The sequence below is a fragment of the Mizuhopecten yessoensis genome, unplaced genomic scaffold, assembly GCF_002113885.1.
Source record: "Mizuhopecten yessoensis strain PY_sf001 unplaced genomic scaffold, ASM211388v2 scaffold9073, whole genome shotgun sequence".
Taxonomy (NCBI): domain Eukaryota; kingdom Metazoa; phylum Mollusca; class Bivalvia; order Pectinida; family Pectinidae; genus Mizuhopecten; species Mizuhopecten yessoensis.
The window spans coordinates 587663-598642 of NW_018407865.1; the positions used below are offsets into that span (position 1 = coordinate 587663).

Genomic DNA, 10980 nt, shown 5'->3' on the forward strand with positions numbered 1-10980 from the left:
ACAGTGCAGTATAATCTGGATATCCTTGTGCACAATGCAGTGTAATCTAGATATCACTGCGCACAGTGCAGTGTAATCTAGATACCTTTGTGCACAATGCAGTGTAATCTGGATATCCTTATGTACAGTGCAGTGTAATCTGGATATCCTTGTGCACAGTGAAGTGTAATCTGGATATCCTTGTGTACAGTGCAGTATTCCCTGGATATCCTTGTGCACAGTGCAGGGTAATCTAGATATCCTTGTGCAAAGTGCAGTGTAATATGGATATCCTTGTGCACAGTGCAGTGTAATCTAGATATCCTTGTGTACAGTGCAGTATTACCTGGATATCCTTGTGCACAGTGCAGTGTAATATGGATATCCTTATGTACAGTGCAGTGTAATCTGGATATCCTTGTGTACAGTGCAGTGTAATCTGGATATCCTTGTGCACAGTGCAGTGTAATCTAGATATCCTTGTGTACAGTGCAGTATAATCTGGATATCCTTGTGCACAGTGCAGTGTAATCTGGATATCCTTGTGCACAATGCAGTGTTATCTGGATACCTTTGTGCACAATGCAGTGTAATCTAGATATCATTGTGTACTGTGCAGTGTAATCTAGATATCCTTGTGTACAGTGCAGTGTAATCTAGATATCCTTGTACACAGTGCAGTGTAATCTGGATATCCTTGTACACAGTGCAGTGTAATCTGGATATCCTTGTACACAGTGCAGTGTAATCTAGATATCCTTGTACACAGTGCAGTGTAATCTGGATATCCTTGTGTACAGTGCAGTGTAATCTGGATATCATTGTGCACAGTGCAGTGTAATCTGGATATCTTTGTACACAGTGCAGTATAATCGAGATATCCTTGTGCACAGTGCAGTGTAATATGGATATCCTTGTGTACAGTGCAGTGTTATCTAGATACCTTTGTGTACAGTGCAGTGTAATCTAGATATCCTTGTGAACAGTGCAGTGTTATCTAGATATCCTTGTGTACAATGCAGTGTTATCTAGATTCCTTTGTGCACAGTGCAGTGTAATCTAGATACCTTTGTGCACAGTGCAGTGTAATCTTGATATCCTTGTGCACAGTGCAGTGTAATCTAGATACCTTTGTGCACAGTGCAGTGTAATCTTGATATCCTTGTGCACAGTGCAGTGTAATCTGGATATCCTTGTGTACAGTGCAGTGTAATCTAGATATCCTTGTACACAGTGCAGTGTAATCTAGATATCCTTGTACACAGTGCAGTGTAATCTGGATATCCTTGTACACAGTGCAGTGTAATCTAGATATCCTTGTGAACATTGCAGTGTATTCTAGATATCCTTGTGTACAATGCAGTGTAATCTAGATACATTTGTGCACAGTGCAGTGTAATCTGGATATCCTTGTGTACAGTGCAGTGTAATCTGGATATCCCTGTGCACAGTGCAGTGTAATCTAGATATCTTTGTGTACAGTACAGTGTAATCTAGTTATCCCTGTGCACAGTGCAGTGTAATCTAGATATCCTTGTGAACAGTGCAGTGTTATTTAGATATTCTTGTGCACAGTGCTGTGTAATCTGGATATCATTGTGTATTGTACATTGTTATCAGAATCCATGTATGAAATTAATTATAGTGATGGAATGATGGTTGATCAAAATTGAAATTGATAGATTTGTCCTTTCCTATACCAATTATCAATTCACAGTTTCATTGTCCATATAATTGGTTCATCATTGATATCAAAGTGTGATGTCTTGAGTGTGAAGTGTCCATTGAATGTCATATAATCTTAACATGAATTTTTACTATATGATTGACAAAACTGCATAGATATTGCTTGAAATCCATCCATTATAAAAATGAAACCTATTAATGTATAGCTATCAAGTCTGTCTATTGATGTACTAGTAGTGTTCTCACTTTTTGGGGTATTAAGTCCAATAAAATCATAAACTGATTATGCAGTTGATCATCAGTTGGTTCACTACTTCTGATTACAGACTGATCATCGATAATGATTTTAAACCGTTTGCCAATAACTTCATTATCATCTCGATGTCTAAATATGTACGGTACATTGTAATCTGAATGGCCAAATATATACACTACGTTGTAATATGAATGTTGACATACAGTGTATGGTAAACACATTGTAATCTGGGTCTCCATGTATTCATAGATAATATGAATGCCAACAGGATAAAGGTATATTTAAAGAAGCATATCAGCACTTTATGTTAAATTTACCATTGTGTAGTTGGTACTCATATTGCCTATGAATGCCAACATAAAGGAGTTCAGCACTATCATTTAAGGAATAATCTTTCGAAAGTTAAATAATTTTATCAAATTAAGCATTTATTGGATTTAGTGTATGTAATGTTTTATGCTTGTTCAACAGCCATCTGTTCAGGGAGAGTCAGTGGTATCCCACACTTCAATTAATGATGTCAGAATAATGATATCAACAATCGGGTCATGGCATTCATAGCTGGTATGAATGCCTTCTGAATGTGGTAGAGTAATATAGAGCAATTCCATATGGTGGTAAATATTTTAATTTATGTTTTCAATGTCCACATTGTAATCTGTAGTTAAAGTTGTTACCAACATGTAGCTGACGGGTAACTATGGGATAAAAGTATTACTCTGTGCAGGTTCGAATTCATCGGTTAAAAATGTCAATCATGCATTGTTAGATAATACTCTGTTTTATTTAAGGTTGTATCCATAATTCTTTTATTGTAAATATTGTTATTGTAAATAATTTATCTTGGACCGACTATCTAAGTACATATGTATATTTTGTAAAATAATTCTTGATAAATGCAACTATAATGTCAAATGAATTTTGAAGACCTTAAATGAAATACAAGGGAACAAGTAAAGATTGTAGAGCACAATGAATTGTTATATGCCATTGAACAGTTTATCTTTGTCGTATATACATTATGTTGTTGGCAATCATCTACACATGTTTACAGTAAATAAATATTGTGTCTATGAAGAGAAACCTAGTTTTGTGTTGAGTCGATGTATTGTTTCACCATCAGGCCTGTATCAACACTTCCTTATTTTGTTATTTTTATATCTGTCTGTTCACTTCGATAACATAGACACAAGTCCATGAAAAAGCATTCCAGAAACTTTCGAATATTTTGGACAAGGGCTTGTAGTGATTGTAAAACATCTAGCTAAGACACATCATATTCTGCATGGCCTTGGGATGTATGAAACACCAATTCTGTGTACACAAGTGGAGGCTTCATAGATACCAAAACAAACACACCAAAGTTGTTTTCCATGTTTTTTATTGTATTTTATATCTTTTATTCTTTTTTTTTCTGTGTTTTTTTTTTTACACATGCTACATTGGCATAATGGACCGTTTCCATAAAAGGTATATATGGTTTTGTGTTATTACATTTTCTTACACCAATAAGTGTCTCTGGGACACCACACATGGCCAAACCTGTTACATGCACAGGAACAATGTATAATTAAATGATGGGTTCATACACAACCCTAAATGTTAAAAAAAAGCTCTTCACTGAGCGAGCTGAATATACACACTTCTGGTTCAATGATATTTCAAGGAAAGACATTTCCTTTAACATGCCTCGTAATTCAAATTTCCACTATCCCTAATATTAATGTGAATTGGTAATAAAACTGTTATACATCTTTAATTCTGCTCGAAATATTTCTGTCCTTAAAATGAACAATACCCACACAAAGATCGGGTTATTATTGTGTAATGGTTTTATGTATAAACACTACTTCCCTTCCTATAGAATAGTGAGAGATAAAGAGATACTTTTACGTATGTGTGAATCCTTTCACTATGTCACCAACAGGGAGCTGCGACGGCTGCTTCATGAACCTCAACAAATATTGAATCGAGATTGCACTTCTGAATATTTTCAGCAGAGGTATGAAACATCCGACATCATTGCACTACAATCTACTGTTAAGGGAACTTTATCACATTCCAACATAGAACAGTTAATGAAACAGGGTGACTAGCATTAAAGCCAGTCGACCGAGGTGAATAACACACTGAATTGATAAGCTTCCAACACTATAAATATCTATGAATTTGTCTAATAGTTTACTACTCTTGAATGTTTTTCAAGAATCATTCTGTCCAAACTATCCACATTCTGCTAAATGAATAATTTCATGCTGAAAACTTAGTAACATTTTAATACTATTGCTCCGTACAAAAATTTGTTAAGAATAAATTTGGAGCAATACACAAATTTACAGTATTTTTACAAGAACAAGTGTCATAACAGACAACGGTCTAACACTGGAGAACAAGATAATCTATGTAAATTTTGGTATTCAACCAATAGTCCAGCTATTTTCTGTTGAAAAAAACCCGATAATTGTCATGACTTATAATTAATATTCACATCTTCACTGCGAGAAGCAGTTACATTCCAAGGTATATAACGGTAAAATAAAACTAGGTTATCATTGATTTTTTTTTTATATCTTATGAAAACCAGTTAATAAATTCTTAGTATCACTGAAAATAGTATTAAAAATATGTAGCACTATTATACATAATTTATATGTTCTTTGCCTTTCAATTGTTTCATGCAATTTTATTTATGATTTTTACTACAAAAAGAAGTCTTTAAACTTGAACGACATGTCAACTTGTGCCTATCTTAGATCTTTTCTGTTAAAAGCTAAACTTTACCAAAATTATTCAGTAGAAAAGAGAAACTAGATGTTTCACTATGGGCAAAAGGAATGAACCCCTCTTTGATGGGAAGTTCAATTCTTCTGAATTTCAACAGAAGTACATGTATTTGTGTAAATTTTTTCAAACTCATAAATGTGTTTCCTAAATTTTGACAGGGGAAACCCCCCCCCCCCCCCCTTGCCAAATAAAAACCAGAGTAGAATTGAAAAAAATGTATAACTTGGGTAAAGGTTTAGCAGAGCAGAATAGAAATATTCAGGCGCAGTGAAACACGTCAAATAGATAAACATAAATAAAAATATCACATGAGTACGTTACAAAGACATTAAAATCATGCATGTCCTTTGTCATGCACAGCTTCAAATCAAATGGCAAACTCATGCATTTGATATACATTAATATGTTAAGAATAATAATAAATAAATAAAAAAGGTGTAGTTACATTTTAAAGCAATATCAGACCCTATGAAATCAAAATGCTATAATATCTCAAAAAATGGTTTCATCGAAAAGGGAATTAACTCTTGAAATTCGTATTTGCTTTTGTGAATGTTAGAATTGGTTTCATTTTATTAGTATGTTCTAATCTGAACACAGTAAATTATCATGGACTGAAATATTTTCTTACTTCTTTTTTCAATTTTTCACAAATTAACAAACAGTGCTTAATGGTGTGAAGTTACCACCAATATCGAGTTGAATATTCATAAGGCAAATTTTTATCACTCACTCAAAATCTGCTTCTGCAAATTTTTCTTTAAGATTCTATTGCCACTTTTGAAGATAAACAAAAAACGTTCTGCATCATAAAAATTATGAAAAAAAATTAATGATCCAGTTCAGACATTTAATTCAAAGGAATAAAATAAGCATGTGCATTTCTTTTAAAACATCAACAACAAATTACAGTTATTTTGGCAATGACAACACATGAATCATATTTGTAGTAAAGTTAAATCCTATAGATATGATTCCTGTTTTGTCTCTGATTCTGAATTTAAATGTTACTAACACACTGGTGGTCGTTTTCACTGAGCAATCAAGACATCAGAATCATAATATTATCAATATACAAAGTTTTAAAAGCAAAAACATCTGTTCTATGCTGAAATTTTTAAAGGAAAGTTATTATGTTCATCCTAAACATGGTATGTATGTAGCTGTTAAAATCAACACCAATAGAAAAGCTAAATTTGTCCCCCGTCGCCTTACATAGATTTGTGGTAATGTTCTACCAGTAACTGTTTTCTAGTCATGGACACGATGAAACTGTTACAGCTCACCCTCTAAATAGATCATACAAATCCATAGCTACTCACAAAAAATAACTTCTCTCAATGTTTCACCTTGTGATGCTACAAGAAGCTGACATCATGCTTATATCTACTGTGTTTAACAGATTACTGGCATTTTCAGATATATGTGGTATTAGCAAAAATAGAAGATATGCCTTTGTACCATTCTTTAAATGAAAGAACATACATGCATCAATGCAAATTTACTCACGAAATGCTGAGCTGACATGAAATGCCATAAACATCTTCAGTTAGTGTTAAAACCAGTACCTCAGTACATATATATTCATGACTGTAACTGAAAATTCTGAAATTCTTTTACCATACCATTGCAATTCAGAATTTCATATGCGATAAATGATTTTAAAAATCTGTTTAACCTTCCTTCAAGTTTTTAAAATAAGATCCATAAACATGCAAGCTTATCCGAGTGAGGTAGAAAATCATTACCAGGGTAAAAAACGATTCCGATACATGCAGGCAAGTTCAAAATACAAACACACAAACAAACATCACACATCTTTCTTTAACTTTCCAAAGCTTGCACTAATAAACAAGCATGGCCTCTGTACATTAGTCATCCACTAGCATCATAACCTACTATCCAGGATTCCACATCTGAATAGCTTGTTTCTGTGTGAATTACTGTAAAATTAATTCAGATTTTTTTGTTTATTTGGTCTGTCTGCAATAGTTAGAGATAAAGTATAATAATAATAATTCGAGGTTCTTATATACTGCTTTATTACAACCTAGTTCGTAGGTCGTCTCAAAGCAGTTCACAAATCATATCCATGGTTATAGGGCCTTTTGCAACCAGCCAATATCTTTCTCAACTCCCTGGGGAGCATACAGCCGGTGCTGCCATTTCGGCGCTCACAGCTAGCATTCAATAATACTAGCCCTGCCCAACCGCGTACTCATTTGCAATTTCCTAAATCATTACTTATTCTTATAATATAATCTGTGGTAGAATACTCAAACTATAGTAGTTTTAATCACCATTACTCTTTCTCTCTGTGAAATACTGCTTCAACATCAATTTCATCATCAAACTTTTCCAACATCACAATTGTACAGTTGAAATGAAGCTCATAAAAAAGTAACAGGCACCTTGACACATGAACATGACTGTTGAAAACACTACACCTAAATAAAAAAAAGTTTAAGACTTATTAGAAACAGAAAATTCAAGCACCAAATTTACTTAGCCTCTTAAAACTGACAATGTGCTATATACATGTACATGTTTGTGGTAAGTGCTGACGTGTACATACATTGTAAGTATTGTATTTTTTGGTATGGTTATTATATATGGTATATTTGATAAACATTCTACATATTTATGGTTAAATAATAATTGACATGCAAGTAAATATATTAAGAAATATTTATATCTTTTAAAAATATATGAATGAGATATATTTACCTCAATCAAAAAGAGAATAGGAACCAGAGTGGTACAAAATTGTATTTTCACATAGCAGTGTTTAATCCTTCGCGGAATATACAAAGTTATCTATAAGGAATCTGGATACCTTTGGTTGACTATCCAGTACCTGGTATATTACTCTTTAAGGAGGTATGCTATGCTTACACTATATCCGATTTATATTAGAGTTACCTCCCCTTTTTATTAGCATGTACCTGGGTGATATCAATCTATACTTTTTTTGTACCTTTGAAATTTGCCATCATCTGACAGGTCTAAAGTTACTGTTCGTAGGAAAGTCTTGGAGCGGAACTTTTTTTAAAAAGGAGGCTAAATGTCACAGTGAGATAGCATTTTTAACATCCTTAAGATAAGTTAATGCCTGTATGTGGTTTCGTTTGTCAGTGTTTTGTGCTGGAGACGTTAACAAACACTAACGTCATCTACTTTCGAAAAATCCGGTTTCTTATCTTTCATACTTTGTCATACTTGAGCTTTAAATACAAGAATGCCAACTCCAAGCAAAGTTTATAAGAAAAGGATCGAAATGCAAATTATAAATATATTTGGTAAAGCCTGCTTATTTGGTAACACAAACAACAGCTAGGTTCTTCATACCATGAAATCACAGTGACATGTGATCTAGCTGCTTACAGCTGTAAGACATGTTTCTTGTGTAAGTTAATTATAATCACACAGGGACATGGAGAGACAGCTCTGCTGTGTTACATGTTTCTTGTGTAAGTTAATTATAATCACACAGGTACATGGAGAGACAGCTCAGCTGTGTTACATGTTTCTTGTGTAAGTTAATTATAATCACAAAGGGACCCAGAGAGACAGCTCAGCTGTGTTACATGTGTCTTGTGTAAGTTAATTATAATCACACAGGTACATGGAGAGACAGCTCAGCTGTGTTACATATTTCTTGTGTAAGTTAATTATAATCACCCAGGGACACGGAGAGACAGCTCAGCTGTGTTACATGTTTCTTGTGTAAGTTAATTATAATCACACATGGACACAGAGAGACAGCTCAGCTGTGTTACATGTTTCTTGTGTAAGTTAATTATAATCACACATGGACACAGAGAGACAGCTCAGCTGTGTTACATATTTCTTGTGTAAGTTAATTATAATCACACAGAGACATGGAGAGACAGCTAAGCTGTGTTACATGTTTCTTGTGTAAGTTAATTATAATCACACAGTGACACAGAGAGACAGCTCAGCTGTTTTACATGTTTCTTGTGCAAGTTAATCACACAAGGACACAGAGAGACAGCGGCTTATAGCTGTACACAGTTTACCGAGTATTTAAATGATAATGCCAACAATTACTCATTTTTGTTTTTGGGGTACAACATTCTGATTAATAATCCTCTAAAACAGCCTGGAACAAATTAAAGAGATTATCTACCAACAATGCGCACCATATGGCCTATAGGACGCACACATGTACATAGACTAGTACTTGTCCAACTTTGACCTTGAATCACAAACAAGACCAGTAGGTCAGTGATACCTTATCCAGGTAAATCTAACGACCTGTCTATGTCACTGGGATATCCCTTTTGATACCAGGCTACTTAGCTACATTTACTGTATAGCATATGTACCTCTGAGAAACGTATCTGGTGTTTACCTCTGTAGACAGCTACTCCATTCTGACCTCTGTCTACAGCAGTATTTCTGATAGGCACAGGACAACTGTTGACTTATTTTGTCTGATATGTCACATGAAGATTTTATGAAAATCGTGACACAGATTTACTTGATATTCAATCAAATTTTCATTTCAAGGAGAAAATGTCCTGGGTTCATTGAGCGCAAGCTTGTCTGGTACTGTAATTGCTACTTGGTACATTGTACTTTTAACACTGCTGGTTTTAAGACAAGTACAATTATTTACCATGGCAGGTATCAGACAGCTGTTCACATGTAAAGAAATCAATACACATGTTCTTAACTTGTATAATGTTTACAAGCTATTCTTACAACATGTGGTATAAATTGGAGGACTTATAAATCAACCCTTCCTCTGTAGTTCAAATTGTAGACTGGCAAAGAATCTGACTTAACCCAATAATCAGTCAATGAGCATTATTTTCTTGCCAGTGTGAAAATCATGAAAACCCAAGATCAATTTCTCTATTTCTTACTCACCGGCCGTGTGTCATGATTTTACCCAGTTTCAAGGAATCGGTGAGACTGATATTTCTCTTACCCTGGACAGGTGTATTCACACTTTCCCCAGTGTGAGATATCCTCGTCTCCCCCCAGTATCGAGACGAGGGGATTTCCCAGTTAGAACAATTGTATGACATCATGTCAATGATGTCATGCTGCTGAGGTCACATCTACACAACATACAGGAAAAGGTCAACGGGGTCAGAGAAAAAGAATAATTGCCTCCAGCAGGAGCGAGATAGGGGAATTCAACCCTCAAGGGTTGATACCCCCCCCCAAGATTCTATCATTACCATTATCAAACTTATGCAGGTACCATGTATCGTACAAAGTACCTGACATAAATTTATGTTAATTTATATACCTGTATGTATCATCAATACTTTTATATGTATCTCCTTTTATTCAGGTACGACCTAAAAAGTGTGCTCCTGTCTTGGGATAATAAAATACAGGTACTTCCTAAAATACATGTTTCTGTACCTGTCTCGGGATGATAAAATATAGGTACTTCCTTAAATACATGTTTCGGTACCTGTCTCGGTAAATAATAAAATACAGGTACTTCCTAAAATGCATGTTTCGGTACCTGTCTTGGGATAATAAAATACAGGTACTTCCTAAAATACATGTTTCGGTACCTGTCTCGGTATAATAAAATACATGTACTTCCTAAAAAAAATGTTTCGGTACCTGTCTCGGGATAATAAAATACAGGTACTTCCTAAAATACATGTTTCGGTACCTGTCTCGGCATAATAAAATACATGTACTTCCTTAAATACATGTTTCGGTACCTGTCTCGGTAAATAATAAAATACAGGTACTTCCTAAAATGCATGTTTCGGTACCTGTCTTGGGATAATAAAATACAGGTACTTCCTAAAATACATGTTTCGGTACCTGTCTCGGTATAATAAAATACATGTACTTCCTAAAAAAAATGTTTCGGTACCTGTCTCGGTATAATAAAATACATGTACTTCCTAAAAAAAATGTTTCGGTACCTGTCTCGGTATAATAAAATACATGTACTTCCTAAAAAAAATGTTTCGGTACCTGTCTCGGTATAATAAAATACATGTACTTCCTAAAAAAAATGTTTCGGTACCTGTCTCGGTATAATAAAATACATGTACTTCCTAAAAAAAATGTTTCGGTACCTGTCTCGGGATAATAAAATACAGGTACTTCCTAAAATACATGTTTCGGTACCTGTCTCGGTATAATAAAATACATGTACTTCCTAAAAAAAATGTTTCGGTACCTGTCTCGGTATAATAAAATACATGTACTTCCTAAAAAAAATGTTTCGGTACCTGTCTCGGGATAATAAAATACAGGTACTTCCTAAA

The 10980-nt window shown here is 34.3% G+C and overlaps 1 long non-coding RNA gene across 1 annotated transcript; it reads left to right on the forward strand.

The window, feature by feature from the left end:
• The first annotated feature begins 6821 nt into the window (after positions 1–6821).
• LOC110457272 lies at positions 6822–10403 on the forward strand. Its single transcript, XR_002463677.1, has 2 exons — positions 6822–10080; positions 10187–10403. It is a non-coding gene; the product is annotated as an uncharacterized LOC110457272 (long non-coding RNA).
• The last annotated feature ends 577 nt before the right edge of the window (positions 10404–10980 follow it).